Source organism: Pinus tabuliformis, chromosome 7 (assembly GCF_031772625.1).
Source record: "Pinus tabuliformis cultivar Carrire ecotype Pingquan chromosome 7, CPIR1, whole genome shotgun sequence".
Taxonomy (NCBI): domain Eukaryota; kingdom Viridiplantae; phylum Streptophyta; class Pinopsida; order Pinales; family Pinaceae; genus Pinus; species Pinus tabuliformis.
Genome location: NC_142293.1, coordinates 29491784 through 29516869, shown reverse-complemented (window position 1 = coordinate 29516869; position 25086 = coordinate 29491784).

Genomic DNA, 25086 nt, shown 5'->3' with positions numbered 1-25086 from the left:
CATTTCTTCCTCTTCTTCATGTGTCATAGTGGATCTTGCGGGTTGCTTACTAGGTGTTTCCATTTTATTTATTCGAGGCATAACCTAATTATAATTATGCTTCATTATGCCCTTTTGAATCACTTCAAACTAATTTTTCAAACCAAACTTATGCAAATTTTTAAAAAAACTACACACTTTTTTTTCTTCGTAGGAGCTCGATACTAAATCTATTGTATCTCTACAATTTCGGATCTCCAATGTTTGCAATTTCATCCTATGGTGGCTCTATAAAACCTCTTTCCAGCCCCATGGTTCTGATCAATATTGGAGTCTTCAAGAAAGAGTTAGGCCAAATCTCTCACATAGACCTGATTATAGACTTCTTCAGTAGAGCAAACTTGTACGAAGTTCTAGGTATCATTATTTCCACCTTAGAACCTGAAAATTCTACACCGAAAAATACAGTCTATTCTCTTTCTGTAACATCTTAAGAAATTTCAATCTAATACTCAAAGAGAAAGTTATCATGATTTCCCCAAGGTCACATGTTTGGGATGTAATTCGGGATCCTGAAAAAACCCTAACTTCCTTGGATCATAGACCTAAAAATATAGCGAGACAAGATCTGAATTTCAGATACTAGTTTCACCACGATTTCGACTCAAATGGGTTTTAATTTTAGAGTCTGAACATTCGTAGAAAACAAATTATAGTGAATATTCCACGATAATCTGTTTGAGATGGAATTATGGAGCTTGAAAAAACCCTAACTTCCTCAGATCATATATCCAAAAATATAGTGAGACAAGATCTAAAATTTGGATCTGAGGTTCAGAGTGATTTTGGTCAAAATGGGTTTTGTTTTTAGCTTCTGAAACTGCGTAGAGAAAATGTTATAGTGATAATTCCATGATGACCTATTTGGAGCAGCAAAACCCTAGAATCCAAAGGTCTGATACCAAATGTTATGAAACCAACTCACAAAAAGACAAAAAAGATAGATAAACGGCTTAGAAATAAGCCTCTTCGAGGGGGAAACCTCCTTTACATTACACAAATGAACAATTCTTGGATGATTCAAATGACACAACCTCCTTTCTATATATAGGAGTCTACGAGGTCACAATATAATCAGAGCTGACATAACAAGAATAATGTAAGGGCACCATAATAACAATAGTGGGCTTCTATGGGTCACAACAATAACAATAAGGGGGATACACTAATAACAATGAGGGAAGACTTAGTATTATATGGACCTAACATTGTGACTATATGTTTATAATCTCGCATGCATCATGTCCTTTGTTTGATGTTTGAAAAATTATTTTCTATTAACCCTTAAATTATATTTCTTATTTTAGATTTTTGATAAGTATTTTTGGTTGGTATAGGTATACAGATAGGACAACCATATTGATGTTAGTTTTTTTAACTATTTGGTAGTTACTTCAAAGTTGTAACATATTCCAAGAAGGCTATAAATTCTTGGTAAGGTTCTCATCTTTCTTGGTTTAGCCAACCAAGGATTTGAAAAAATGTTGAGAAAATAGCATTTATGTTTTGTCCATCAACATTTTCTTTGGAAACCATATTGGGAATGAAAAGTGAACACTTAGTTTTCCTTTTCTTTCTTTTTTTATGTTGGTTTTCTTCTTTAATTTTTGTCTTCTTTTCTTTTTATTTTGTTTTTTTATTCCCTTTCGCTTTTGTTTTTATTTTTCTTTATGTTTCCTCTAATATATATTGGAGGTTTTGACTAGAGCTACTCAATTTTAGCCAAGTATTAAGCAAGAGGATATTGTTGCATCATTATTTGCACTTGCTAAAGAATCTGTGAGAAAGGAAATTAACAAAGGTTATTTAGTTTTTCGGTCTTACTAGCAAGATATTTTTATGATATATTACTTGAATTGGAACAAGTTGATTAAGTTTGTACACCTTTGTAATAAATTTCTTACCATTCCTTTTTTAACCCAACCTATTCTGTAACTTTAATAATCGAAATCATATTTCAGCAAGTTTGTTTAATGTCAGGTTAAACATTGCTAAGACTAGGGAAGAAGTTGAAAGATCTTGGGTTTCTATATCAAGAGATATCGAAATTTTTTATGCACACTTTAGAGTGAGGTTATCAATAATAGTACTCTGTTAAATAATCTGGGTAAACACATAGTCCCCTTTCCATTCATGTTCTACTCATCAAACATTTGAAACTCATATATCATAAGTTATGGATCAATCCATATGAAATAGTAACGGTAATGGGAAATAATTCATACTTACTAAAGGATAATTATGATAATATTTTTTCATATCCTACAAATGGAGCACATTTTAAACATTATGATCATCCTACTTCAGGATCAATTATAATTTCATGCTTTTCTTTAATGTTGTTACTATCCATTCAATCATTTTGAGAGCTTATTTGAAATGTCAAATATACATCTTTCTAAGATACTTATACAAAACAAAATATAGTTGGTTTGGTTGCAGTTTGTGCAGAAAATGAGGAAAAAAAAATGCTACAGCTAAGTATCAATTGCCTTAATGACTTTTAGACATGGTATTGACCTATACTATTCATTCCAGCGATATGTGAAACTAATGACTCCTATATTTCTTTTTAAAAAATGTTTCTCCTAAATACTTTTGTTTTATGAAGATTTCAAATAAATAGGTGAGTGAATATTTATTCTCTATGTGAGGGTAGTTTTGGGTTGGTTTTATCCATTTTTCCTTTTATTCTGTGAAACCAGAAATCCTAAGTTCAATATAGTCACCTATATTTCCCTGTGGAGTCGCTAGTTGTTAATACCCATTTCAAAAAATAAGATTTTGTATTAAGCTACAAAATTGCTCCCCCATCATTGCCCTATCATGTTTTAAGTGACCATAATGTTTGTGTTTTCTACCTATTCCATGACCAAAGGAGGGAGGACACCATATAAGAAAGCTTGATATTTCATTAGTGCATGTTATTTGAGATATGTCCTATGTCAAAAATATTTGATGTGGATGTGAATGATGGATAATGTTGACATGTTTACTATACTTTTTTAACTTATATCTATTGATATAATCAAGGCAAATGCATGAATACAAATAGAAAAATAATAAGTTGAAATATTTTGCAAAGGTTTAAGGGGAAAGATATATGTCTTCGCCATACACTCAGGTTGCAACTATTGGAAATTGATTACATAAAGTATATATGTTATGGAAAGGATTCACATTTTACATGGTCAAATGTTTAATATGATTACATGTTATATGTTTTAAAGTGTTGCAATGTGCATCTGATATGATAGCCCCTTAAAATTCGTGAGTAAACTATGGTTCCCCCAGTGGCTTGGAATTTGGTAAATGAGTATTATAATGATTTTGGCATCAATGTTTGTATATTTTGGCATAATGTGTTACTATAGGTGTATTGTGATAATTTCATGTAATTATACACCCCACCCGCATATCTAATCCATGCAGTGAATGCATGTGTTTGATGGTTGAAGTGTCATTATTTTATGGTTGTTTGTGGATGTTAAGGATGAATCAGATGTTGATTCACTTCCGAGCAAGGATAGGTTTTATTCTTGAACCTAGTTAACTTGTTGTTGAATGTTATTTCTGAATCCACCAAATATGTTGTGGCTTGGTGCCACTCTCAATCTTAAATGTAGGGCATTGAAGTGGGGAATTTCGACCCATGTATTGAATGCACCTATCTGTAATGACAATCAAGGATTGGAAATTGTTTTCCTTGAAGAATCAACGACCCTCTGCAATAAGTGCTTTTTGCATGGAAATTGTACATTTTAAAATTGAGAATTTGGGTTCATTTTGAAATTTTTTACCTATTGTAATTCATGTTGTTACCATGCTTGTTACCATAACAAGCTCTAATCATGAATGGTAAATAGTGAATTTTTTGTGGAGTGATTATTGTACTCTTTGTTGGCTGTGTGTAAACCGAGAAGACCATAATTTGTGTTGTTACAAAAAAATATCGTCACCATGACTATTTGCAGTCAGTATGGGTCTATCTCACTTGTACTATCCTCCTAAGCAAGTCTCAGACCTCAGCTCTTCAAGTCAAGCTTTGAAAATGAGAGAAAGACATTGAAAATCAACAAAGATCTAGTTCTGTACTTTCTCTCACTGTTGCCTGCAGTCCTGCACCCCTTGTTCACATTACCTAGGGACCTGCCCGCTCTGTCCCTAAAGGAGTGGGTGCGGACCCCTGTGAAAGTCAAAAAGGCGGAAGTTTATTCTAAAAAACTCACTTTGGGTTAATTCTAGATGATTCTAGAAGGAATTTTGATGTGGATTGTTCGCTCTTAGGTGGTTCATGCATCCCAAAAGAGAAGGAGCTAATCCCTTGATGAGAGGAGCTATCCCTTTGAAGGAGGACCTAGTAACTTCCCTCCATTGCACTATAAATTAAGGCATTGGGCTGGTTGCTAGGGAGGTTAGAAGCTGAACATTTTTTAGGGTAAATGCTGGTGGAATTGAGACTTCCTAGTTAAGCTTGAGAGGAGAGATCACATACCCTTTGGCTTCATTAGGAAGAGAGTGAAACTTGTCAAAGTAGAGGAGACTTCTTGTTGGACCCTGGGAGGAGCTTGTACATCATCAAGGCATAGGTTGTAAAGTTCTTCTTTGATTTGAATTAATACAATCAGATTCATTTTTCTCAACAAATTGTCTTATGTCATTTGTTTCATGAATTCCTTGATCATCATGATAAGTATGCTTTATGATATTGGCTTTTCAGGTGCTATTTAATTTGTTTGCTTGTTTATGTTTGCAGATTCGCTACAAGGGAGCTCATTTGGATCAAAGGAGCGAGGCTTCCACAAACTTTCATTGGACCCGAGGTAGGCCTAAAACACTTGTTTGCCTTTGTTTATAAGTTGCATATTTCTAGAAAGATAGTTTTTGATTGGCTTGCTTGTCACTATATATCGTTAGATTCTAGGAAGGTCAATCTTGTCCGCAAGATCGACTCATTCCATGTGACAAAATGGTGACTCCACTGGGGACTTGATTTCTTTATTTTCTTTACTTTGACCTGAGAAACTGTGTTTTTGTTTCTGTTTTTGGTTTGTTGTGTGTGGAATTGGGTAGAATTAGTAGATCTAGGATTATTTTTTGTTTTTCATAACTTTGGGAGAGGACCGCACCCTCAGCTTGCAACACAGTGCAGACCTATTCGCACTTTTTCTTTTAGCACAGAGTGGTACCACACCTGTGTGAACTGTGGGCCTGCAGACGCTGCTAAAATTTTGAAAACTTAAGATTTTTTCTTTCAGTCAGTTTAGTTTTTGTTTAGATGTTGTTATCCCCTACCCAAACCTACATATGACTTACTAAGAACTTTTCTTAGCTTAATTCCATTGGTGTTAGGGTTTTAGGTGAAATTCCTAGAAGTTTTGGTTGCCGGGATTGGTTTTCATTTTGGTCTTGTAGTAGCTCAGAGCTTAGAAGCTGTAGAAGCCTCAGATCACCTTGGTTTTTACTGGCCTTCTTATGAGTTTGACCATTTGCAAAATTTGCCTTTGTTGAGGAACCCATCTTGTGTTTTCTCTTAGCGAAACTTCGAAAGGGCTTGTGTTAAAAGTTTGGATTTCATTTTTAGAAAAGAAAACAAAAATTGGTTGTTTTTTGACTGATTTGTGATTCTGGACAAATTAGTCCTTAGTTTGCTTATAGCTAAGTAAAACATCCTTGAAAAAGACATCTTGTAAGCTTTGACTTCAAATATATTTTTATAGTTTATAGATCTCAAGATTAGTTATTTACATAGTTTTGAGTGTTTTATAAAAAATAAAAAATCTCTTTTGGAAAAAGTTTGTTTTGTAGTATTTGAGTGTTTGAAAGAAAAGGGAAATTTTTGTGAAAATAGCTAGTTGTCTCGTTTTGAGTGCATTGGAAAATACAAAAAGCTCTTCTTTTAATTTGTTGGTTAAGAAAGATTTGTGTTTACAAGTATTTGCATTCTCAAACTCTTTCCTAGCTAGAAGTTCATTGAAGGGAAAAGATTGCTTAATCATCTTAAGTGCATTTTTTAGTGATTTCGAGTCGAGTCTTCACACCACAAGTTTCATCTCCGCACCTCTTGACTTAAACAAAAACCAATAAAAATAACACTTAAAGTAAAATCTATCTAGTAATATTTTTATTTCTAGGGCTCTATTACACCAACATAGCTTAGGCTAGTGTCTTGGAGTAGGGAGTAATTAACTCTCCAAGACAGTAAAACAAACAAGTAGTTGTATCTTGCGGTAGGAGAAAAATCCAATTGTTGCATCTATGCTCTGGGAAAGCTCCTCTTAAAGGAGAAGCACGAGATCGTGTCCGAACCAGTGTGGGAATCAATCCTTCCTCATTGGGAACGACGCCAGATATTCATGTATTAAAAACGGTAAACCTCAGATTAACCATTGTCAAGGAGCCTGGGGTCACTTGTTGGTAAACCTTGGATTATGTCAAGGAGCCTTCAAGGGGATTGAGCTTGTTACTCTGCCCTTGCGTGCGCATCGGATCGTAGACTGTTCCCCCAGGTATATTTGTTTCCGTTGGTAACCATAGTGACCACATTCTATAGGATTCTTCCTAAGGTGACAATGGTGGGAAGATCCCACTGTACCTGGAGCAGACGTCGGCTAGACTCACTTGGATTTTTTGGGGGGTTCTCTTCACTCGAGATGGTTTAGTGGAGGAACTTGTGCCAGTCTATTCATTAAGCAGGTTGCCAGGGTAACTGTTCCAACCGCCATTTCTGTATTGAACTCTATGATGTTGGATTTCATCACCAACTAGTGTTTTCAGTACGGAAAGTTACTGTTTGTGTGTGGTTTGATCTTCTAGATTCTTTAGGCATGTGATTCAAATTTGTTTGGTTCTTTAGAGGCTTTAGGTGGTTTTCATTGAGATTTTACTTTGTTTGCATGTGAAGTAGTTAAAATACTTAATCGTGGCTGAATTACCGAGGAAGTCCCGTAGACTTCGAGGCCAACCTCCTGAGTTTTCACCGAGCCAGCCTGAAGGGTTAAGAGCCCTCGTCACTCCTAGAGACAGTAGAGTTGGGTCACCTGAAGAAGGAGAGTCTTATTTGGTGGTACATCCTGATTTTCAAGCTCTAGTAGCAAATTATAATCCACAATCTGTGTCTATTTCCGAAATTACTGGTAGCTTCTCATCTACTAGTGATATAGGCGAGGAACCTGAAATATCTGAACCTGAAAGTGAATTTGCTGCTACTCCAACATCAGGTTTACCTCTCCAACTTCTAGTGGTCCTGGTTCACCCAGGGTAGAAAGAATAATTACCCAAAATCTTCCTTCTAGACTTATAGCTATTGAAGAACTTGCTACTCCGGAAGAAGAAGTAGGCATCCCTATCCCTGAAAATCAACCTGTTATAGAACTTAGGGAGCGTGAATCAATCTTTTACAGTCCACCTAGGAGCAGTGCTTGGTATCTTTTATTGACCAATTTTTTGGAAAACCCGGGACTAAGTTTTTCACCACCTCGTATTCCTTATCACCCAACACCTAGAGGTTACTATCCTCCGTTAAATATGTCAAGACAGTCGTCCATGTTTTCTCAATCTCCAGAATCCTTTTTGTACGGTGGTGCTTCTGTTCCCTCTGGGTATCAGTCACTTATTGGTACTTTTTCGGGAGCATCTCCTCAACCCATTGAACAAGGGTTATTAACTGGAAACTATGGTACTAAGTCGTTGAGTGTAGAAGATATTCTCATGATGTCAGGTACTATTCCTAATCCTCAACCTCAAGGTGGCCAGTTACTACCTGGGGGCAGCCTCAAAATCCTCAATTATCGCCTAGGGGGAAACCTCAAGGTACCCAATTTGTGCATGGGGGGCAACCTCAAGGACAGTACATACCTACGGGGCAGTACATTCCTCAAGGTCAACCCCAGACTCAATATGTACCTCAAGGTCAACCCTAGTATCAATATGTACCTCAAGGTCAACCCCAGTATCAGTACGTGCCTCAGGGTTATCAACCCCAAGGTCAGTACTCGAACCAAGGTTTCCAACCACCTTCCGGTCAATCATATGTTCAAGGAACTAGAAATGCACCTCTGAACTATCAACCCTACCCTCAACCTGGTTATGGTCCTCAATATTCTCAACCTGTTATGGGTCCATACCCCAGAATGAACTTAGTGTGGGATCCATCGCAAACTCAATAGGTCTTGCAACCGAATTTACAGTTGTCATCTCAAACTGGACAACCCTTAGTTTCTGGTTCACCCCAGCAACCTGTCCAGTCTACTATTCAAACTTTTGTACCTTCTGTAGTTTCTCAGCCTGGGCCTATTATGCCTCGTACCCCGCCTCAAACGGCTACTGCAACATCTGTTCAATCTACCCCACCTACTTCTAGAGTGTCGACAGCGCCAGTTTCTACTATTCCTGTATCAACTCCTCAGACATCTTTACCTCAATCTGGATCCACAATTCAAACTTCGGTTCAGATGCCTGTAGGACAACCTGGTTCAAGTATGGTTGTCACAAGTCAACCTCAATTTACTTATCAACCGTACCAGGGACAGTACCAATTCGGTCCGCTGTGCAGCAGCCAGTCTATCAGTATCAACCGTACCCTGGGTATACATATTAATAACCTCAACAACCCCAGTACGGTCTTGTTAATCCTGGTTTTCCGGGAAGATACAATATCCCAAATGCAATCCCAATTCCTAGTTATCCTGGATATCCTCCTCCTAGGTTTGGTCTCATGACCCAGAGTTTTAGGGACCCTAATCGTCAGTTACCATTTATCGCAACTTTGGACTTGCCTGACTTATTGCACCTTATGAACGATCCCATTAACTATCTTCCGTTTTGGCCGCCAATGCCGAATAAGTTACCTAGTGATATACCTAAGTTTGAAGGAAAATCAGGAGAGGACCCACCGAACCATGTGATGACTTATCACCTCTAGTGTGCGTCTAACTCCATTTCAGATGATTCAATCTGTTTAAGGCTTTTCTAGCGCACTCTAATTGGTCTTACGGCCAAGTGGTACATTGAGTTACCGCGAGCCACTTTTAATAACTTTAGTCAGTTAGCTACTTCGTTTTTAACTCATTTTTAGTTGCCTGTCAAATATGATAATGGCACAGAATTATTAACGTCATTAAAGCAGTCAACATCCACTTACATTTCATATCACATTCATGAATGGAGACGTCGACAACGTTTAGTGAAGGTTTTTATTCCAGATTAGATCTTAGCTGAATGGTTTGTAAAATCTTTATTGCCAAAGATCACTGAGGATGTAGCTAAGGTCGGAGTCGTTACTGAGGAGCAAGTAATTGCTCAAGCACAGTAACTTGACTTAGTTTATACGTAGTCAGGTACGTTACACGAGAAAATCCCCCATCTTCCTAAGCAAAATCAAATCGCTGCAGATCCTTCAGGGTCTCATGCCGCTGATGGTATGGTTGGTACAGTTAATACCAAAAGTAAGAAGAATTCTTCCAAGAATTCTTCTCCTATCATAACCTTGCCAGATTCCCCGACAGGAGATTCTTCCATAGAAATTTCCGCCGATATTCATGTTGCAGAGTCATCTACAGCTAAATCAAAATCCGATGGTAAGAAGAAAAATAAAATAGATAAAAATTCGAAAGAGAAACTAGAAAAAGTGGAATCAAATGATGAGAAACGCAAACCTCGTTATGCTTGTCTCATTTATGACAAAGAGCATTTTACAAGAGACTGCCCTCATTGTGCAGAGGTTGCGAAAATTGTCAAAGGTTCCCAAACGCTTGCTGATTTGAAGGATCCCTTTCCAAGTCAAGACAGTAAGATGATAGGTTCTTCCTCAAATGCCAATGAAGAACCCATACTGATGATGTCCCATATTAGGATTGCGACTCGACCGCATGATTATGGTAGTAAAAGTCCTGTTGATGGTAAAGAAGCAGAATCTTCTCATTCTAACCCATCTACCTCAGCTCCCAGTTCCAATCCACTACAGATCGAGAAACCTAACCCAGACTTAGTAATCAAACTGCCCACCAAGGGTATACTTCGAAAGTCAGCTTTCAATCCACATGCAAGAGCGGCTCAGAACTATGACATTGTTGAAGATTTAGCTATTTCACCTTCAGCAATGTCAGCTTTGGAAGTGCTGCAATCATATCCAGCACAACGTAAATTACTATTGTCAGCTATAGGAGCTGTTGACATTCAGGAATCGAACCTTATAATTTTCGATCTAGAAAATAGTACACCGCACTTACCTCATCAAATGGCTTTCCAGATCCCAGTGTTAGTAAAAAACAGACCTATTTATAGGAATGTGATTGATGAGGGAGCCTCAACGTGTATTATGTCGATATAGTGTTGGAGATCGCTTGGTTCTCCTTCGCTAAATCAATCCCCAACGATTCTAAAGGCCTTTGATAGTCGTGGGTTTCATCCTTTTGGCATTCTACAGGATCTACATATAGGGGTTGAAGGCAAAACTGTTAATCTAGATGTGGAGGTGGTTGATGCCCCTCTAGATTACAACCTTCTCTTGGGTCGTAGTTGGTCTTACGCTATGACAGCTGTCGCTTCATCGGTCTTTTGGCTTATAAAATTCCCTCATAATGGAAAGATCGTAACTATAGACCAGCTGACTTACTTTTCATCCGACCTGGCCTCTTCTGAAAGTATTCAGCATGTCGGCAAAACGACTATCTCGTATAAGGATTTTGGAGTAGGACTAGTTAAAGATGCCGGTTTACTGGGAACTTTTCCTTTTCCTCCTATCAACGCATCGTCTTCTACTGTAGCCATTCATATGATTTCGTCAGACACCATTGTTTATGATGATCCTTGGATCGTACCTTCTGAATCTGAGATAGACTCATTTGGTGATGTCATGCCTTTGAGTCCATATGAAATTGTGTATCAGGCCGTGCAGTCGTTTTCCGACCCATCTTCAACCAAAATTGACTTAATGAATGTGGTCCATGAGGAATCACTTTTCACATCAAACTCGGATTCAACAACGTTTTCTGAACTTGTTCACACTGATGAGCAAATTCGTGAAATCCTATGTGTCGATGATTTACCATGGGAAGATCTTCATCATAGATCTTCGTTTTTACCCGAGAATGATCGTTTTGAAAATTATTTTTCATCAATTTTTATGACTGAATATGTCAAGGAACCTCAGAATCCAATGAAAATTCCTGATTCAGAGTTAAATTTGGGAAACATTTCTCAAACTATTCCTATTGATATTTCGGTTAAGCCTGGAATTGTTGAAAACATTCATATAGGTGCCTCGTGTACAGAAGATGAAATTCAAACATATAAGGCCCTATTTCAAGAATTCCGCGACGTGTTTGCCTGGTCATATGAGGAAATTCCAGGAATCGGCCCTGCAATTGTTGCCCATGAAATCAAAACTTACCCGGATGCTGAACCCGTCCGGCAACGTTTGCGTCAAATTCACTCGAGAAAAGTTGCTGCTATTAAACCAGAAGTTGAAAAATTACTCAAAGCAGGTTTCATTTATCCAATTCTGTTAACGGATTGGGTATCGAATATTGTTCCGGTTAACAAAAAGCAAGGGACAATAAGAATATGTATCTATTATAGGGACATTAATCGAGCCTGTCCAAAAGACAATTACCCAACTCCCTATATCGATCAAATCATTGATGATTGTGCCGGCAGTGAAATATTCTCCTTCATGGATGGTTTTTCCGGATACAATCAAATCAATATTCTACCTGCCGATCAACCAAAAACGGCTTTCATTTGTCCATGGGGGACATTTTCTTACTGCAAATTACCTTTTGGGCTAAAGAACACTAGGGAAACTTTTCAAAGGGCCATGTCTTACGCGTTTCATGACATCAAGCACATTGTGCAACCCTATCTTGATGATTTGCATGCTCATTCATTAAATTGAGTTGATCATCTCATCCATTTATGAGCAATTTTTATGAGGTGTAGGCATTATCGGATTAGGTTGAATCCACACAAATGTGTTTTCTGTATAGAAATGGGTCGGTTGCTGGGGTTTGTTGTTTTGAAAGCCGGCATTCACGTCGATCCCTTGAAGGTTGAAGCTATTGTCAAATTGCCTCCTCCTTCGAGTCTTCGCCAACTCCAAAGTTTGCAAGGGAAAGCAAACTTTTTACGCTGATTCATTCCTAACTACGCTGAGATCACAAAGGGTTTTACTCAGTTGTTGAAACAGAATACTCCATTCTTTTGGGATGAGATAGCTGAGAAATCTTTTGATGCACTAAAACACGCGTTGACCCATGCACCGTTATTGCATCCTCCCAACTACAACCAGGACTACTTCTTGTATCTCGCCGCCTCCCATTCCACCATTAGAATGGTGTTAGTTCAGGAAGATGAATTCGGTACTGAACATGTGATATATTACCTTAGTCGAACTTTAAATCCAACTGAGCTAAAATACTCGCATGTGGAGAAATTGGCATTGGCAGCTGTTCAAGTTGTCCAACGTTTTCGTCATTACATTTTGCTACATAAAACTACAGTAATTTCTGATTGCAACCCTATGATCTATATTTTGACTAAGCAATTGTTAGGGGGAAAGTACTCCAAATGGATTGTAATCCTGCAGGAGTTCGACTTGGAATTTAAAAAGTCTAAGTCGAAGAAATCTTTAGTTTTTGCGGAGTTAATGTGTGACTTCTCGCGTGCTGACACGAAAACTGTGGCGGAGGAGCCCATTGCAGACGAATCCTTGTTTCTAATCAGCACTTTAGATCCGTGGTATGGGGATATCATCGTTTATCTCCAGACCCAATCCTTTTGGCCAGAAATTTCAAGGTCGGAACGTCGAAAAATACGATTCCAGTCCCAACAATTTAGAATTATTGGAGATACTCTTTATCGCCGTGGGGCGGACTCTATTTTTTGACGTTGTTTAACTCACGAGGAAGCTGAAAGGGTTCTGAATGACTGTCACTCTGGAGCGTGTGGCGGTCATATGTCTGGGTATGCCACAGCCCAAAAGATATTGCGCACTGGATACTTCTGGTCGTCCTTGTTTAAAGATTGTATTAACGAGGTCCGAAAATGCCACAACTGCCAAATTTTTGATCGAAAGATGCGTGCTCCACCTGCTCCTCTCCACCCTATAATTTTCGTCGGCCCGTTTGCAAAATGGGGTATCGATTTTATTACATGTAACCCTCACTCGGCCGGGGGGCATGCGTATATCATCCTTGCGGTAGATTATTTTACCAAGTGGGCCGAGGTGATGCCTACATTTGAGGCAGACGATAAAATAGCTACGATTTTTGTGTTCAATCATATAATTTCTAGGTTTGGTGTTCCTCAAGCGATTATCACTGATCATGGGCGTCATTTTCGAAACGTTATGATGACTGAACTTACAGGCCAGCTTGGCTTGCGTCGTGATAGTTCAACTCCTTATTATCCACAAGCTAATGGTCTGGTTGAAGCCATCAACAAATTTCTAGTCATCATGATCTGACGAATCATTGGGATTCACAGGTCGAATTGGCATAACATGTTATTTTCAGCACTTTGGGCGTATCGAACCTCAGTAAAAACGTCAACAAGTTTCACTCCTTTCCAATTAGTTTATGGTCTGCAAGCTGTGTTACCCATTGAATGCAAAATTTCGTCATTGCAAATGGCCATCGAGTTACTTCCAGCCACTTCCAAAGAGGAAAAACGTTTGCTATACTTGGCTCAGCTAGATGAGAATCGACATGATGCTACATTGGCGATCGAAACTCATGCAAAACGTATTAAATCTCAGTATGATCGAAATGTGACCCCTCGAAATTTTTCGGAAGGAGACCTAGTCTTATTGTACGATCAAGCTAATGATAAATTAGGCGCTGGAAAATTCGTTCCTATGTGGCATGGTCCCTTTGTTGTCAAGCGAAAGCTAGCAAGAGGGGCCTATGAATTGGTAGACTTTGACGGGGACTCTTTAGGTAAACCCAGAAATGGTCTTTACCTGAAGAGGTATTATGCTTAAAATGGGTGTGGAGATTTTTAGTTAGGTTAGTTTTCTTTCTAGCTGGTGTGTTTTATTTTTAAAAGTGTGCTTAGCTTAGAGAGTGTTTTTCATCATTATTCCCGCTTATCTTGGTTTTACTCTTGATATTGCAGATGTCGATGCCTCTCCAAACATACATTGGTTTTGCTGATGGTGCTTGTCGTAATACATGGAACATTTCTTTCGCAGCTTGGGTTATCTATTCGCCCTCTGACGAGTTGGTATCTATGCATGGGGTAAGCCTCGGTCAAACAACAAACAACATTACCGAGTATAGTGCAGTGATCGAGTTATTATCTGAATCTATTTCATTTGGGATTTGGAGTTTGATAGTGAGGTTAGATTCTAAACTCATTGTATTACAACTTAATAGAGTATACGCCATTAGAAATCCAGTATTATTGAGATTATTTTTGAGAGTGCGTCTCTTGGAACGTGAATTTGATTATATTGAATATCAGCATATTCCAAGATCTTTAAATGCATTAGCAGATGCAATTACTTCTCGAATGTTAAGTAGACATTTGCAATAATCATACAAGTAAATTTAAAAACATTCCATAACACGTTTTACAAGATAAGCCAGTAATAGTGATATAGTATAATATAGGAGTGTGTCAAAATATACATTGTCCTCGATCATAGGTTGAAAACACCTTATGATCGGCAAAAATGATATACAAAAAGAAAAAATGTCATATGTGTCTATAATAGGCGATCATCCTATCACTGGTGATGATCTCGATAAGAAACCACTGTACGGGCCTCCTTACAAAGGAACCTCCTAAAAGGTCCTGGGACCTAAATCACATAGCGTTGTAGTCGACGAGGAATGTCATCTATGCTGGTCTCTGGAATGTCTCCTGTCAAACGCTCTAAATGGCTCTCCAATACGGCCAAGGTCTCTCCTGATTCGTCCTGTGGGGCTGGTGCTGCTGTAGTTGGTTGCTTCCTCTCATAAGGCCGGAGAGCAGCTGGTCGCTATGGACCCACGTCTGTATTTGAAACTTTTACTATTAGTTTTGGGACGAGATAAAACAAAAAAAAAATTAATTAAATTAGGAAAATGTTGAAAATGATTTTACCTGAGTCATCCCATTGCTCTCCTAGTGGAAGAGCCATGTCTAGGTCACCACGAAAATCTACCCCAGCGTAAGGAAAGTCCTGAATAGCAAAAACCTGGTTTTCCAACAAATGGAAATACTCAGGTTTGAATCAAACGACCTCTGTCCCCTCATTAGGATGACGGGCCATAACTGCAACCCATCGCATCAGTTTGGGCTCTCAAGGAAGTCCAGCTCCAACAGTGAGGTGTTGCGGGACCAACATTGGGACCCTCTCCAAACCAAAGCTCATAACTAAAGCACCATATCCAAAGGTCTTCAGTTGTCCATTCTTGGCTCTGGTCAGTTGGCCTTTTACATTAGCCAACACAGCATCGCACCAGTTGAAGATGGTGCCTCGAAAGCAGTCAACTGCCATCCGCATCTGGGATCTAGTGGCTATATGTAGTGCGGCACTCCCACAGAGCCTGGTAACAGTAAACGTGATCACCATGAGTTCAGGAGTTTTGATGTCTATCCCTTTGTCTCTAGTCTGGTTGTTACAAAACTTTAGCCGGAGGCTATCGACAGACTGGCCACCTGGCCTAGTCCCGAATAGAGTCAAGTCTTCACCTCTCTTAGGAAAACCAGTCAAAAAGTATATGTCTACTGGCTCCATTTCAAATTGGTGACCACCAATGAAGAAACATTGATCCTGTATGCTCCACCTGTCTACTAGCCACTGCAAGAAGTCCACTTGGGCCCTCATGCCAGGTATGGCCCAGAATTTGTACAAGTCACATGCCTTCAATGCATCAATCGAAGGTTGGTGATTTAACGTGGCAAGATCTACATCCTCATGCTCCCGTTCTCACCAATCAAGCATGATGTATACTCTACATCCAACAAAAAGGCGAATTAGAATGCAAAAAATTGAATTGTTTGGGTGAATTTTGAGAAATTTAGGGTTAAAAACCCTTGCTGCGGGGACCGCACCCTCTCTGTTAGAGACAGTGCGTGGGTCCGCACCTTGCCTTCATGGTAGGTGCGGACCCCTGACTTTTTCCCCATTGAGAAAAATTCGGGGTCCGTAGGCTACCTGTGTTATGCCTACAAGCCCCCGCGTGCGGGTTTCTAGCCTAAAAATCCTCTAAAAATGAAATGAAACCCTAAAAAACAAATTGAAACAGATGAAATTGAAGAGTAGGAGGATGTGGATTACTTGGAGGAGACGACACTCGATTCTAATGGATGGATTTTCCGCAATCTTCACGGAAAGTTTCTAACCAAAAGCTCTATTATCTCACCCAAATCTCAAACGGTAAAAATGAATTGACGAAAGCCCTTTTTATAAGTTTTTTGAATAAATGAATTGTTAATTTGTTTATGTTTCACTTTAGAAAGGTAACTTTTGCAGCATTTTTATCCATTTTAAACAGGTATGAGTAATGTTTGAGTTTTTATTCAGGATAATGGATTTTTCAGGCGAAATCGGTCATTTTTTGACGAAAAAACATTAGAGTCACCTTTAAGCTCTTTTCTGACTCCTAAAACATGAAAAGATCGCCGAGTTTTTCTTTTTAAACTCGTTAAAATGGAACTAAAAAGACGGTCCACTTACAGCTCTTTTTCTGACCGTAAAAACATGAAAATATTGTTGGATTTTTGTCGTTTCAAATTCGATAGTGGTTATAAAATGACATGTCATTGATCGCTTTTTTACTTTTTCGGATCAGAGGCATTAATTATGAAAAGTACTCCTTGGTCATAATGATCAAGCGGTTCTCTCAAGTATTATTTTATACTTTTTCGGGCTTGGGAGACACAAATTTACAAAAAAGGTCAACCCTGGAGTCCTCTTAAGTTTTCTCAGACTCTCTAAAATTGAAAAACGTCGAGTTTCTCCTATACTGGACTCATTAAAATTTAATAGTAAAGGACCTGTTCAATTACAAACAGGAACAGACCACTCCTTCTTAGGGTTAGAATTTAAACTAAGTTGGACTCATCCGAAGGATGAGCTTATAATCAAGCAAATGTTATCCTCCTCAAGCTTGTCAAAAATAAAGAGGTACTTGCCAGAAATGGTGGGGGAAAAGAGAGAAAAATGAGCCTGTTTGTCATACTTTGTAACCACTCTTAAACACGACACTTTCATTCACCTGGGTTGGGAAATCCTTTGCCTAACAGTTGATCAAACCACATTGAAAGTCTTCAGCCGGTTTCTGGGTATTAACTTTGGGTCAATTGTCACCAAACCATCTGCTGTGTCGTTATGTGTTCAAGAGGTCAGTGCAAATAAGCCATTCATCTGCAAAATATCTGTCATCCATCTTGACCATCCCTGAGTCAGTCCTTGCAACTAAATTTCTTCAACTTTATCTATGATTTCGTGTTGTAGGCTTGCCTACGACGGATCGCTTTCTATCGCCTTCAGCTCATTATCTAGAAAGATGATCTAGAAATCGTCAGTACCTTGGGATCTGCATGCCTCAATGGTAGGTTTATCGCCTTTGACAATAGGTTGCATCATTGACCTTCGATCAAAGGATTCCATGACATGTTTTACATCAACACATATATTCACATCTCATGGATTGTACTGAGTACTTTGAGAGCCATTTACATTAATGGTGGTTTCTCTCACACTTGTTAACAGTTTACATCATTGACTGGTAATCAAGTGGTTTCTACCATGTTCGACTTCAACACATTCATTCGCATGGATAGAATCGTACTATTTTGGGAAGTAGAATTGAAGACCCTGGATCTAGTTTCCACCATCCAGGCTGCGAGGAATTTTGTATTCATTATACTGTGGACTATTCATAAATAGATGGCTACGTCCATACTGTGTCTACATGTGTCTATACTTGTGATGTATTACAAGATCATTCCTATATCAGAGCAGTAGTTAGTTTTCTAGTCAGTTTTGATCTGAGTATGGGAATGCCTACCTCAGCAATGATATGATGTCATATATATATTTTGCATTGAATGTTTTTACAGGTTCCAACCGGGCTCTCCACAAGATGATCCTCGAAATGATAAAGTACTTCACTCTTCCTAGATGATAAATGAAATCCTCATCTACTACAGATTTCGCACTTTAGGGGGCAATCTGTTACACAAAAATATCGTCACCATGACTATTTGCAGTCAGTATGGGTCTATCATCACTTGTACTGTCCTCCTAAGCAAGTCTCAGACCTCAACTCTTCAAGTCAAGCTTATGAGAGAAAGACATTAAAAATCAACAAAGCTCTGGTTTCGCACTTTCTCTCACTGTTGCCTGTGGTCCCGCACCCCCTGTTCACATTACCTGCGGACCTGCCCACTCTGTCCCTAAAGGAGTGGGTGCGGACCCCTGTGAAAGTCAAAAAGGCGCAAGTTTATTCTAAAAAACTCACTTTGGATTAATTCTAGATGATTCTAGAAGGAATTTTGACATGGATTGTTCACTCTTAGGTGGTTCATGCATCCCAAAAGAGAAGGAGCTAATCCCTTGATGAGAGGAGCTATCCCTTTGAAGGAGGACTTTATCCCTTTGAAGGAGGACCTAGTAACTTCCCTCCATTGCACTATAAATTAAGGCATTGGGCTGGTTGCTAGGGAGGTTAGAAGCTGAACATTTTTTAGGGTAAATGCTGGTGGAATTGGGACTTCCTAGTTAAGCTTGAGAGGAGAGATCACATACCTTTTGGCTTCATTGGGAAGAGAGTGAAACTTGTCAAAGTAGAGGAGACTTCTTGTTGGACCCTGGGAGGAGCTTGTACAACATCAAGGCACGGGTTGTAAAGTTCTTCTTTGATTTGAATTAATACAATCAGATTCATTTTTCTTAACAAATTGTCTTATGTCATTTGTTTCATGAATTCCTTGATCATCATGATAAGTATGCTTTATGATATTGGCTTTTCAGGTGCTATTTAATTTGTTTGCTTGTTTGTGTTTCCAGATTCGCTACCAGGGAGCTCATTTGGATCAAAGGAGCGAGGCTTCCACAAACTTGCATTGGACCCAAGGTAGGCCTAAAACACTTGTTTGCCTTTGTTTATAAGTTGCATATTTAGAGAAAGATAGTTTTTGATTGGCTTGCTTGTCACTAGATATCGTTAGATTCTAGGAAGGCCAATCTTTTCCGCAAGATTGACTCATTCTATGTGACATGGGTAAGTTGATATTTATATGGTATGACATAGTGGCTTGCATTTTTTATACTAGTTAATGGCTCTTTGTTTTCTTTTCCTGTTATTTGATTTTTTTTCCCTCTCTCTGTCCATATTACCAATCGCCATTGTATATTCACTCATTCCTTATCATGTAAATAACCTTTGCTCTATAGAATCTTTCAATTGAAAATAAAGATTTCCAGCAATTCCACAATATTAGTTGTTGAGCCTTGGTATCTCAAATCCCTGTTTTGACCTATGGTTTTATAAAAATATTTCACTATGAGCATTATACAAAGCAATTTTACAAGATACTCTTGTTGCATGGAAAATTATGAAAATCCATCATGCAAATAATGGCTCAATTTGTCCTCGAACCTTCCTTTCAACTATAAATCCATTTTTCATTTGATTCTCTCCTATCTTCACCCATTTTTTTGATTCATGAGCTTAAACCCTCGTATCTCATAAAAACCCTAATAATACATGCATCATGTGATTTGTTATTGTTCTGAATTATTACAAAAAAAAAATTAAATAATATTCAACTCCTTTTAATATGCCACATAGAAAAGGTTGTACCTATGAAGAAAGAAGAAAAATCATAATGGAATTCAAAACAAAATCAAAATTAAATTAAATTGGCATTTGCTCAGAAAGAAAAAAGGGGGCATATTCTCATAAATTTACAAGGGTTTCTTTTCCCCTATTCAATTCACTATGACTTAATTGTTTGTTGTATCCCTCCTCCCACTTATCAAACCTTATTTTCCCTTTATATGATAGTTCTTTGGTCTTTTCCTTAGATGCAGTTCATTGTAGTGATTTTAAAGGAATATCATCTTTTTTTTGGTCATTTGTTCCTATTAATGTTATGGCTTAATTACAGGTAGGCTAGGTAGGATGGGATGAGGATGAGGAAATAAACCCCCTGGTATTTAGGACACTGGGAGAAACAAGAAAATACGCTTATTTGTTCACTTTAAAGTTGACTTATAAGAATTTCACCAATTGGCCACCACTGGGCACCTATTTTTAGGCTCTCCTAATGTTACCTATCAACCCCCAATCTTTCAATGAAATACATCTTCCCCTCTGAGGCCCCATCCAAATATCCATGAGATTCTTGTGCAAAACCTTATCAATAATGCCTGGGACAATGTTCATGATGATGGTTAGAACCCATAACTAGACCCTTCCCATGCATACGAAAAATTTTGGGGGCAAATCTTAACTAGTCCCACTCGTAATGCATTTTCTCATTCTTATTATTTAGCCACTCATTCTAGTCTTAAATATATTATATGTTTTGCTGAAAATATTCATACTCGTCCTACTAATTATCTTGTTACTAGAGTTGTTGTTGTTGTTCAATATGCTTCTAAATTGTTGATTTTGGTCCATTTCCAATAAACTTTGTCAATCCCAATAATGATAAGTATATCCTTGATCCTAAAGACTCTTATTGTAGTCATATTTAAACCATTTCATCCATGTAGGAAGGAGATAAAGGAAAGAATCCTTTAATTGTGTAATAAAAATAGGAGATTGTGTGTGATAAATAGCACAAAATTGAGAAAGATGAGTTCTGGAGGCTAAATGCGGGGGAATTCTAAGAATGAAGTCTAAGGAATATGTGTGATCTTGATAGGTACAGAAATTGTTCAATCTAAGTGTGCATAAATGCAATAAACTCTCTAAGTTTGATGTTGGTTGTACTATGCAAGAATGTTATCTGAATTCTGAAAACAGGGTTGTGAATGACAAGAATAAAGTGCAATGCACAAGAGATCATATTTAGTACCTAGTGCAAGATTGTGTAGTGCATAATGCATAATTATGTCATTTCAAAGGACAAGTGTCTCATTATGGTTGATGTCAGTGAATCATTTCAGGGGATTGGTGTCTCCTTTTGGTTGCTGCTAGTAAGACATTTTAGGGGATTGGTGTCTCCTTTTGATTGGCGCCAGTAAATCATTTTAGGGGATTCATGTCTCCTTCTGGGGTGTGCCAATAAAAAATATAACAATAGGTTGGTGCTTGCAAGATTGTTTATAATATAAATAAATGCATACATATCTTGTGTATTCTTATGTTATTGATGTGATTGACATTATATATGCATTGAAATGTTTTTGACTAGTAAATTAGCCATTATAGTATAATCATAATTCCAAAAATTGGTATTAGAGAAGGTTCCTTCAAGAAGTATTCTAACAACTAGAAGGTAGATCACAAATGGTACAACCAATGATAGGGCATCTTCTTGAAGCAAAGCTCCAAAGTTTTATGGATCAAATTATGCATTTTGGAAGATAAGGATGAGTACCTATATTATGTCTTTGGGTATTAATATATGGTTGTTTATTGAAAATGGTTATGAAGTTCCATCCACCCCTCCAACTAATCCAGATGAAAATGTTATCTATTCAAGTAATGTAGAAGCAAAAATTGCCATATTATGTGGATTTTCAAATATAGAGTTTGTTCCAGGTTGGCACGAGTGGGAGGGGTTATTTTTTGCACCAACAAAAAAAATGAGTCACAATATGCTTTGGGTTTGGTAATTTCTACCAACAATTAGGAAGAGCTCGTAGTTCTTTGGAAATTACTTGAATCGGATAAAGCCAAAAGAATTCATAGATTAATGGTATTTGGTGATTCAATAATAATAAGTAGATAGGTAAAGCAGGTTAATGAAATTTCTACCATCACCCTCACCCCAATACAACACAGGATATCTATGCAACTCAGACACTTTGAGGAAATTTAGTTTTATCACATTTATAGACATTTTAATGCAATGGTTGATGTTCTAGCTAACAAAGGTGCATCATTATAACAACTCCAAGAGACTGTAATATATTGATCTCTGTCATGAATCGTCGAAACAAAGATTCTTCCAAAAAATATGAATATGAGTGAGACTATGAAAATAGATTAAGCTAATAGATGATAGAATCAAAAATCAACTGAAAACGTTAGCAAAAAAAATCATCAGTGAAGTATATTCATCCACTAATATGGAGAAAGGATTAGCGACACTACTAAACCTCTCATGTTCAAATATCGTTGGTGACATGCCCCAAAACCAAAAACATTTATTCATGCTTAATGATTGGAATCCTTAGGACAACAAAGTTTCATTTCCTTGGTTTCTCTTGAGGCATGGTGTGGTGGCCACAGGAGCCCTTGTATCTTTCCATGAAGAATTTAGTTTCCCAACATAGTGCCAATTTAAAGGCCCATCCCCTCATCATAAGGTGACATTCAATTGAATTAATGAGAGAGATTTTCTTTGAAAGTAACATGATTTCAAAGGACATTGAGTTAACTCCCCTCGGTTGAAAATCTCGAGGTTGGAATTATCCTTGGCTGGCATTCCTACGAGAATTCAATATAAGGAGGGTTCCACAATGAAATTAGTAAGTGTCTCATGGTGTAACATGGAAATAGAAGGAAAAAGGCCCTTCTCAGTTAATAATTTGGAACTGAGGCATCATAATGGAATACAGTGATATGAATTAGCCCAAAAATACTCAGGAAAAACTAAATTGGCTATAAGGCTCTCCGAACTGGTGGAAAACATGTTGATTGTTATGAGATAAAGGACGGACCTAGTCGATAGGGGAAGGAAGGTGCACCTAGAACCGTTGGAAAGTAGTATGAATTGATGTAGAGAAAGATAGAACGAATCTAAGCAATCACTAAATCAAAATTGGTTATCCTAGAAGTTAGAATAAACAAACTCAAGGACGACATCTATGGAGAGATAAAAGGTATGTAGGAACAACTGGACATAAGTAAGGAATTGTCGATGAAGAAAATTAGAGGCACAAAAGCTCAAGAAATGTAGACTAAATAAAAAAAATTTGGACATACAAAATAAGATCTGGATTCATGATCTGGGTGGCTCCAGAAATAGAAATGGCCTTGAAATAGCTTAAAAATAAAAGTCATCGGATGGAATTGAAATCAGAACTAAATCGTAGTGCTTATCACCATGATTCCAATGGTGTGAACGGCACTGAAATCTAAGTTCTTATGCTCAAGTTATATTCAGTTAAAGTTCTGGTCAAACTAGGCCAAGTGGAAGTCACTAATGAGGCAACAAATTGGTAGAGTCCCTGTTGAGATAAGGTCCCCAAGGTCAGATTTTGAGTTAGTCTAACCAATTTTTGTAAATGTTTTGTAAAGAATGTAAATTTTTCATGAAATGTGGATGCAGAGTGCACAGATAAGTAGGAGTCAAGGGGGCTTTAGCCCCTTGTTTCGGTAAGTAATAGGTCGATTTTGAGACTCACCCATAGGTCACAGCCCATGGTATTGTATTGGAAATGCTATATATATTTGAGTCATAACAATTCTAGAGGTAGTAACTAAGTAAAGATAGAGAGTGTTTCGGGCAAGTGCTGAGGCAGGAAAGTTTTGTTTCCTATACTTAGGCGAAATGGGAAGGCTCCTGGAGCTAAGTGCACAGGAGGTCTTGGTAAGTCCGCAGGGGAGTGCGCAAACCCCTGCATCTGAGTGCACAGGGTGGAAGAAGTCTATAAACTGAACCTTGATCTTAATAAAGACTGATTTTGGGAGTAATACCTTGGCTTTGAGCATTGTTCTTATTTATTTTCATGTTATGTTTTATCGCTCAATGATATGTTTTCTGAGGAATAATGTGTAAATGTTGCGAGAACCTACTGAATCTTTAATATTTATGTATGAACAAAGTAATTATCTGATTTCATGAATATAGGGTTAATTTTGTTATGGTTTCTGATGAATTGAACAGATCTGCGTGAAGGCAGACCTAGGGTTATCAATAAGTGTGTGAAAGTGGATAGTTGGCTTCTTTAAGGTCTATAAAATCTAATCGCAGAACTTCACAAAGGTCTAGATCCATTTCCTTAGAGTTGCAGTAGCGGACCATAGAAGGATACAAATATGTGTGAAGGCCAGTCTAAGTGAAAAGCACTTAAGATCACTTATCACATGGTCTATGGATGCAGAAACCTAGTTCTAGCATCCCCCAATTTTTCTTCGGGTGAGCCTGCAGCTTGCGCTATGTAGGTTGTTGCTGAAAGGGCCAGTAGTTAGGGTTTTGTTGGTTGGAACAAACAACTATGAAGCTGGGTTAGGCCCCCTTAACCCAACAAATGGTTTTGTTCAATTCCATAGACCAACCTAAATAGTTTTTGGCCTGTCAACTTCTTGCAAGTCGTCCTATATGCCCATAGAGTATATTGTGCCAAGTTTTCGTATTACATCTTTGACAGAGATGGTGGATTGCGAGACCTTGGAGGAACATCTCACACAGATCAAGGAGTTAGAAGAGGACCACTTCCTTGTAATATTTCACCAGTAAGTGCAAAAGGAACGTGAGAAAGCATCGCACGATAGGAATATTAAGCTGTGCACTTTTAAGATAGATGATTTAGTGCTACTATATGACAGCAAGTTCACCAAATTTCCATAGAATTTCAAATGCACTTATTGGGGCCCTATGTTTTTAAGGAGATCACAAGTGATGGCGTCGTTCAGCTCACGAAGTTGAATAGGGAACTATTCCCTGGGAAATTAAATGGAAGTAGGCTCAATTTGTACATAGGGTATCCTGCCTCTACGCTATGACTAAATTGTAGCAGGAAAGCCCTAGTAATCCAGACAGTTGAAAGGGATTAAAAGACTAGAAACTACATTGCCCAAAGAAGAGAAAAACATAGTAGGGAGGTTGTGTGATGTAAGAAAGGAATGCGACAGGTGAAGTTGCGTTGGATGAGCTATGCCATGGAGTACGGTACAACGCAAATGGGTCCAAAAGTTGTTGTTGGAGTTA